This window comes from Martes martes, assembly GCF_963455335.1.
Source record: "Martes martes genome assembly, chromosome: 16".
Classification (NCBI taxonomy): domain Eukaryota; kingdom Metazoa; phylum Chordata; class Mammalia; order Carnivora; family Mustelidae; genus Martes; species Martes martes.
In genome coordinates this window covers 3,173,982-3,181,274 of record NC_137904.1, presented here as the reverse complement: position 1 = coordinate 3,181,274, position 7,293 = coordinate 3,173,982, and the positions used below count along the sequence as shown (strand labels likewise).

Sequence of the window (7,293 nt, the reverse complement as noted above, 5' to 3'; positions counted from 1 at the left end):
GGATTATGAGGGTAGAGAGGGACGGGATGCTGGAGCTCATTGGAGACAAAGGAATCAGGGGTTTCAAGACTGGTTTCATTAACAGACAAAGGGAAGTTGAGGAGAGGGTGAGTTTGGGTGAGGGGATGACGTGGAAATGGGAAGAAAAGAGATATGAGGCTCGCTGCTTTGCAATTTCCCTTTCATCCGGGTAGAGATTTCCATCAGGCTGTTAAAAACATCGGGCCCAAGTGTTGGGAGTGTCACCAGGACTAGACATACATTTGCGGACATTCTCTTTATGACGGGTTTCTCATTAAGACTAACATCTTTGTGATGTTTAATTCTGGTGAGTTTCCTGCCCTCTCTGATGATCCAGGGTTTGTTTTCAAATTGTGCGAACCCCTGGAGTTGGTGGCTAACAGGGCTGAGTGCGTGTGGATGGATGCTGTCGGCCCGGAACGCCGCATGGGGAAATGTTCAGTGGCCCACAAAGCTGAGACGGATTACAGACGGAGTCTTTGGTCCTCTCTGAACACACCTAAAGATTCAGAGGAGGAATATCACTCCGGTATTTTGTAGAGTTCACTCATACTCCACGCACACACCGCATTAAGGGCAGTCCAATTCATGGAGCCAAGTCACAAGATGCCTGGACAAGGGGCAGCTTACCCCACAGCATGCTGGTGGGGGTGGGGGACGAGATTCACTCTACTAGGACAAAGCACGCAGACACAGGACCTGACTCCGACTTCCCCAGGAAGGACTCTGCACTCAGCTGCCTCTTGGAGCCTTCTCTGAATTCCACCAACCCTTCCTTATCATTTCCTGATTTTTTTTTTCTTTATTCACTTTTTACCAGACTGGAAGTTTCCATGTATCATCTCACACGCATTAAAGCGCACCCATTTCCCACACTAAATAACTGCATTTTGCTGTAAAATTTTTTGAAAACGTCTTTTGATGATGTGCCGGTTTTATAATTCATTTTGATCTCGTGACTTACACTTTATTATATTTATATGTCATTATATAAGAGTCCTGTTGCAGCTGACTCGTTTCTGCGGATATTTCATTAACTATTCATTGACTTCAATTTATTTTTCCAGTTTCCTTATTTTGGAGCCTGACCCCCCCCCAGCCCCCCTCCAACGCCCCCAGTTCTCAAACGTTTTCTAAGGCCTCCGAGGAGCTCATAGGCCCTAGGGGTGAGGACAGCTCTGCAAAACCTCCTCACAGGCCCCTCCCGCGTAGGGAGCTCCGCGTGATGAATGAACGAATGAATGAAAGGAGGAACGAATGAATGAGGTGAGCGAAGTCCTTTCCCCCACGTCTCCTCTCCTAGGCCGCTCGCCCCTCGTCTGGAGCCCCGCCGCAGCCCGCAGCCTGGGGAGGGAGGCCCCGCCCCGCCCCTCGCACACCCCGAAACTGCCGCAGCGGAGTGCGCTCCGCGGCCCAGGCACGGTCACCCCGCGGCCGCAGCGCGGCCGGGCCCCCGCAGAGCCCGCGCGCAGGGGCAGAGCCGCCGCGAGCCCCGCCCCCGCCCCCCCACTGCAGGTGAGCCGCAGAGCCGCGGCCCCCGCCCCCCGCGGCTCCGGGGGTGACGTAAGGCCTCTGGACCGCGCTCCGGCCCCGCCCCTGCAGGCAGCGCCGGGGGCCCGCGACGCGGCGGTGGCAGCCGGTGCCGCTGCGGGACACGCCGGCTGCGGCAGGGACAGGGGCGGGCGAGGCGGCCCGACGCCGGCCCAGGCGCGTCCGGGCGCGGCTCCGGGTGCCTGCCGCGGGTCACCCGCCGCAGCGGCCGCACGGCCGAGGCCCCCGCGGCGTCCGCAGCCGCTGCCCCGCGGGCTCGCCGGCGCCCGGCCGGCCTCGGCTGTCCGTCTCCGCGGGCGCCGGCCAATCGCCCGCCGCCGGCCCGGCCGCACCTCCCGGAGTCCCTGACGGGCGCGCGGGGCGGCCTATGAGGTCGGGGCGCCGGCGGCCGGGGCGGGCAGCGGGAGCCAATGAGCGTCCTTCCAGGTGGGTGGAGGGACGGCCCCCGGGAAGGTAGCTTCGCTCGGGTTGCTAACGTCTTCCCTTGGAGATGGGCGCGCAAACGGACCAGTGGGTCTGGGGGCGGCGGTGACGGGCGTGGGGCTGGCCCAATGAGGGTGGGAGTGGGTGGGGCGGCGCGGAGCGGCGGGGCTAAAGGAGCCCGGCGGCGGCGGCGGTGGGATTGGGACTGAGGGGCCGGCTCTGCGGTCGCGGCTGGGGACGTGCGCCGGCGCCACCATCTTCGGCTGAAGGTGAGAGGTGCGGCTGCCCGGGTTCGAGCGCCGCGGCCGCCGGCGGGGGTCGGCGTGGGGGGAGGGAAGGGTCCCGGGCGGCGGCGGGGGAGGGAGGGACTCTGGCGGGCAGAGCGGAGCCGAAGCGTGAGCACGGGGACGCCTGGGCGGCTCTGCGCCGAGGGCTCGCGCTGCGGGGCGGGAGATTCATGCGGGTCCGACCCCGGGGAGGGAAGCGGGGTAGGTAACCGACCCCGGCGGGTGGAGAGAGCTCTGGAAGGGCGGGGAAGGGGGTCCTGAAGCTTGAGACCCCTGCAGGGATCAGGGCCTGGGTGTGCTCGGGGCGACCCTTGGGGGCTGGGGATGGAGATGGGGGGGGGTGGGCATGCAGGGACCTGGCCCTCGGCGTGTCGGGTCCGTGGGGGCGCGGAGGACGGGGAGGCCTAGTGCCCTGGTGGGGGTCTCGGGGCTCCCGGGAGGGGAGGGAGCCCTGGGGCGGGCTGGGAAGCGCGACCCGGGTGCGGGTGGGGGGCGCCGGACAGGAAGGGCCGGCCCCTGGGTGGGTTCCCGGGCGGGTTAGGCCGGCCGGGCAGCCCGGGTGCGGTCGGGGGTTCTCAGGGCTGGCAAGGCGCGGCGCTGCGGGCCCCGTGGGGTGGGGGGACCCGAGGGCAGGGGCTTCTCCGCACGGCTGGGCAGCGCGCGGCGGGCGAGGGTCCGAGCCGGCCGCCGGCGCGCGGAAGGTGGCCTCGGGAGGAGCTGGGGGCGGGGGGGCCGCCGGGGGCCGCCGGGGGCCGGGGCCGGACGCCCGGCGAGGCCCTGGCGGGGTGGGGGGGGGCGAGGCGGGAAATGTGGCGGGGGCGCGCTGCGGCAGGGCGGCAGGGCGGCCGGGCGGCCGGGCGCGGGGGGGGGGGGAGGGTCAGCCCTCGCCTCGGGATCCCTTTATTGTGTAAGCGATCCGGGCACGGCTCGCCGCGGACTCCCTTGCTGGCCTTCTGCAGCTGGGGTCACACCCTGATCCCGTGAAATGGGACTGGAATGGGGTCGGGGCGAAGTGGGAGCGGCGGAGTCGTGGCGTTGGCGGGCGCTTTGTGGGCCCGCGGTGGGCGGGTGCGGCCCAGGGACCCGGGAGGCCCCCAGCCGGGCCGGCCTGGGCCCCGGGGCCTGGGGACGGAGGCTGGCGACGCGGCGGGTCCGGGCTCCGCCGGTGAGGCTGGGCTGGCGTGGCCTCCGCCTGTGACCGTTATCTGTGTCTTCGGGCCTCTGCGGCTCCCTGCGAGCCCACTGCGGTGGATGCAAGGGGGTGGGGTGGGGTGGGGTAGGGGAGAGCAGGCGGGGTAGATCCAGCCTGCCAACCGAACAAAGGCTGCTGTTTTCGCTGAATAATATAATATACTAAATGTAATACCTCGGCTTTGCCGAGATTTTGGTTTTTGGGTTTGGGGTTTTTTTCTTTTTTTTTTTTTTTTTAAACGCTGGAAGTGAGGATTCTTTGAGTCGGGCTTCATCGTTCTCCATAGTCTCTCCGTCTGGGAAACTCTCATCTGTTTATTGTTTTATTTCCTTTCTCGGTCTGCCCCGACCGAGTATTCTTGTAGTCCCGCGCTTTTGACGTTGAAGTATGCCCTGTCTGTCTCGGATTCTGGAAAAGTGGCCATTTTATTTGATGCATGGCTTGACTCCGTGCATCTTAAATTTGGTTCTTGCCCGTCCTTATCTGGAGACGGCACATGCTGTCATTGTGCGATATGCAGCCCGAGCTTCAGCAGCGAAGGGATGTGACCCCAGAGGCTGGCTTTTTATTTGGGCTCCTTAGGGAAATCATCACAATGAAGACAGACAGACTGGGTGGGAGCAGATGAACGGAATTCTGAAGGGCACATGGGGGGGGGCAGTGCTTCCCCGGGTTGTGTCCTTTCTCATCCTATAGGAGGGACTGAAATTCCTGGCCTTGCATCCACATTTTGGAAATATTTTAACCCAGCCTGCAGATGTTCCCTGAGAGATGGTCCCCTTTAGCGTTTGGTGTGTGTGTGTGTGTGTGTGTGTGCGCGCGTGTGCATGCTCTTTTGGCTGAGATGAATTTGGGTAGATGAATAGGTTTGCAGGTCCCTGTCATCTTGAGTGGCCGCAGTGGTGGTGGTAAACCCAGTGGGACGATCTCGGTGTAGTTGCTCTGTTACCGAGGGTGGTGCTGTCGTGGATAATTGATCCATCATTTTCGTTTGGCTAGTTATACACAAGATATTCTCAAAATTGGATTGTTTGCCCCCTCTCTGTACCCCTAGTAGATGCTGGGAGGCAGCGGAGAAGTTTCCCTGGTGGCATTTCACTGGAAGTAAAAAAAAATTGGCTATGGGGGTGGGGTGGGGAACAGAGCCCCAGGGTGTGTCCAAAACCAATGAAGGGGATGGGCTCTTGCTCTGTAGGGGGCTCCTTCCTAGACACATGAATGACTTAGCTATAATCAGACGCTCATTTCAGATGACACCAAAAACCTTCAGATTATCTTTCTGTCTGCAGCAAACACCTTGCTGCTTACTCCCTTTCTTCCAATATAGGGGTGTTTTTTCTATTAAATGTAAAACCCTTGCCAGATGGTGCTGGTGTATTCGATGCTGAGCCTCCGTTCTTGGAACCGTAATCGATAGGATTTTTATTTAGTGGAGAGGCAGCGGGGAGCCCTCCACGCCCTGCAAAATCCGCTCCCCGCCTCACCTACCATTGCTGTAGCCTGCATTCCTGCGGGAACTCTGGGGTTAGCCCAGCTCTGCCGCTGGTGAGCTCCGTGACCTTGGGCTGGCTGCGGGCTTTCTCTCTACCTTGGGTTCCTCATCTGTAGAATAGAGATATTAATAGTACGTGCCTCACAGGGCTGTTGGGAGGACCGAGTTGGTAAAGGTAAACTGCTTAGAATAGTGCCTGCCCATAATTAATGATACAGAACAGTATTTGCTATTTTTAAAATCATGGTATTCCTCCCCCCCTCCATGGTGTAAAGCGAGGCATTTGGGAGTGGCTCACTGTTAAACACTGGCATTATCAAGCTTGGGTATCACATGTACAATGGCATGGAAAAAATACCGCATATCGGGCGATCACAGGTGAAGAGTTAAAGTGAAGGAAACCGCTTCACGGGCATCCCAAACTCTGTCAAACCAGACCTGAAAAGGACTTCTCAGGGTGGCATTTGGGGCAGGATGGGAAGGAGGGGGTAGGTGTTTGGTTGTGGAGAAGTTGAGGCTTACTGTGGGGGTGGGGACCATGCATGCGAGGTTTGGTCAGGAGGGGGAGGTCCCCCCCAGTCCCATGAGGACCCAGGAGCCATCTAGGTGCTCACCAGATAGCCAGGAACAGGAAGCTGTCCTCTCAGTGTCTGATCAGTCATAGAAAGCTCTGGAAAAGTAAAAAGTAAAAGTAATTTGTAATTTCACCACGCAGTGGAGACCCAATGACCGTCTGTTCCTTTTTAAAAATCTTATTTATTTAATTTTATTTATTTATTTATTCATCTATTCCTTTAAAAAAAAAAAAAAAGCATATACATGTGTAATTCTCCCCTCCTCCCCCCAACAAAGGCGGGAGCATTTTCCAGTTACGTTTTTTGCGACCTGTTGGTTTCTTTCCCTGAAATTACAAGAATTTCCTCACCTAGAAAAAAATACCGATAAATTTTAAATGTACCAATTTGGTGAACTAATTTTTAAGTGTATCATTTACTTTTTTTTTTTTAAAGCCTGCCGCAGAAATGACCTGTTGAGCTGCTCTAATTTATAGCCGTCCACGAAATTTAAGCATATAATTACATGCCCAGTGTAAAATTAAAGAAATGTGTGTGCACACGCCTGCTGGCAACAGGACCTCTTCCGAGGTGTCGTGTGAGATATACAGTTCCTACCTGTTAATGACAAGAGTAACTTGTTACCATATTTTGTGATCACGGGATATTTTCTCTTTTAGAAGGCCATTGTAAAGGCGTGTCTTGTTGTCTGTGTCCAGATTTATCTAGGACGATTCCCACCTTAGAGCCATGCCTCCCTTCTCCTGAGCAGTTTTGCAAAGTATAAGTTTGGAAAGACAGAAAGTGTGTTAATAGTCTTACGAAAGCCAGTCCCTAGAGGTAATGATGGGCTTTGGAAACCATTTTCCAGAATGTACATGTGCCCTGGGAATATTTTCTGAATTGCCAGCCCCGCCCCCCCAAGCGAATGCCTAAAAAGGCAAATAAAAGTTGAGTTAGAAAACGTGTTAGCCTTTTTATGTGTAGAAGTCTTATTGTTACCTCTTTTTGTGATTTTTTGGGGGTTTCATTTTGTGATATTTTGTTTGTTTTATTCAAGTGCATCGTTTAAAAAACATTAGCATAGCCCTTAAATCAGGCTAGGAATTAGTCTAGAACATTGGTTTTCAACCTTTTTTTTTCTATCCCAGCATACCTGTTAATGACATTAGCTCACCGTGGCAACCAGAAACCGTGGAATGCTGGTTCTCAAAGTGTGGTCCCAGGACCAGCTTCCTCCACTGCATCTGGGAGCTTGTTAGGAATGCAAATTACCAGGCTTTGCCCCAGACCCTGCTGAATTGGAAACTCTGGGGAAGGGGCTCCAGTCCGTGCTTCTCTAAGCCTCCTACGTGCTGCCCATGCCCACCCCAGAGTCTGAGAACCATGCCCTAAAAACCATGCCTGTTTATAACAAATTACATTATAGCAAATGCTTTCTAAAGTGTCCATTTTTATACCATTTCAGTGACTTCATGGAGCTTGAAGTTTGTGGACTCAAGGCTGAGAGTCTCATAATACCTTTGGGACTACTTTATTTTTTTTTTAAGATTTTATTTTTAGGGGACACCTGGGGGGCTCAGTCGTTAAGTATCCACCTTCGGCTCAGGTCATGATCCCAGGGTCCTGGGATCGAGCCCCACATCGGGCTCCCTGCTCAATGGGGAGCCTGCTTCTCCCTCTCCCACTCCCCCTGCTAGTGTTCCCTCTCTTGCTGTGTGTCTCTCTGTCAAATAAATAAATAAAATCTTTAAAAAATGTATTTTATTTTAT

General features: G+C 56.1%; 1 protein-coding gene across 1 annotated transcript in view; it reads left to right on the top strand.

Annotated features, from left to right (window-relative positions):
• Window positions 1–2,151: 2,151 nt before the first annotated feature.
• The window catches only part of MYH10 (myosin heavy chain 10), a 120,156-nt gene continuing 115,014 nt past the window's right edge, over window positions 2,152–7,293 (top strand). The window contains exon 1 of the mRNA XM_080827327.1: window positions 2,152–2,264. The gene's annotated coding sequence lies outside the window, so the exon portion shown is untranslated. The remainder of the gene's footprint in view (window positions 2,265–7,293) is intronic.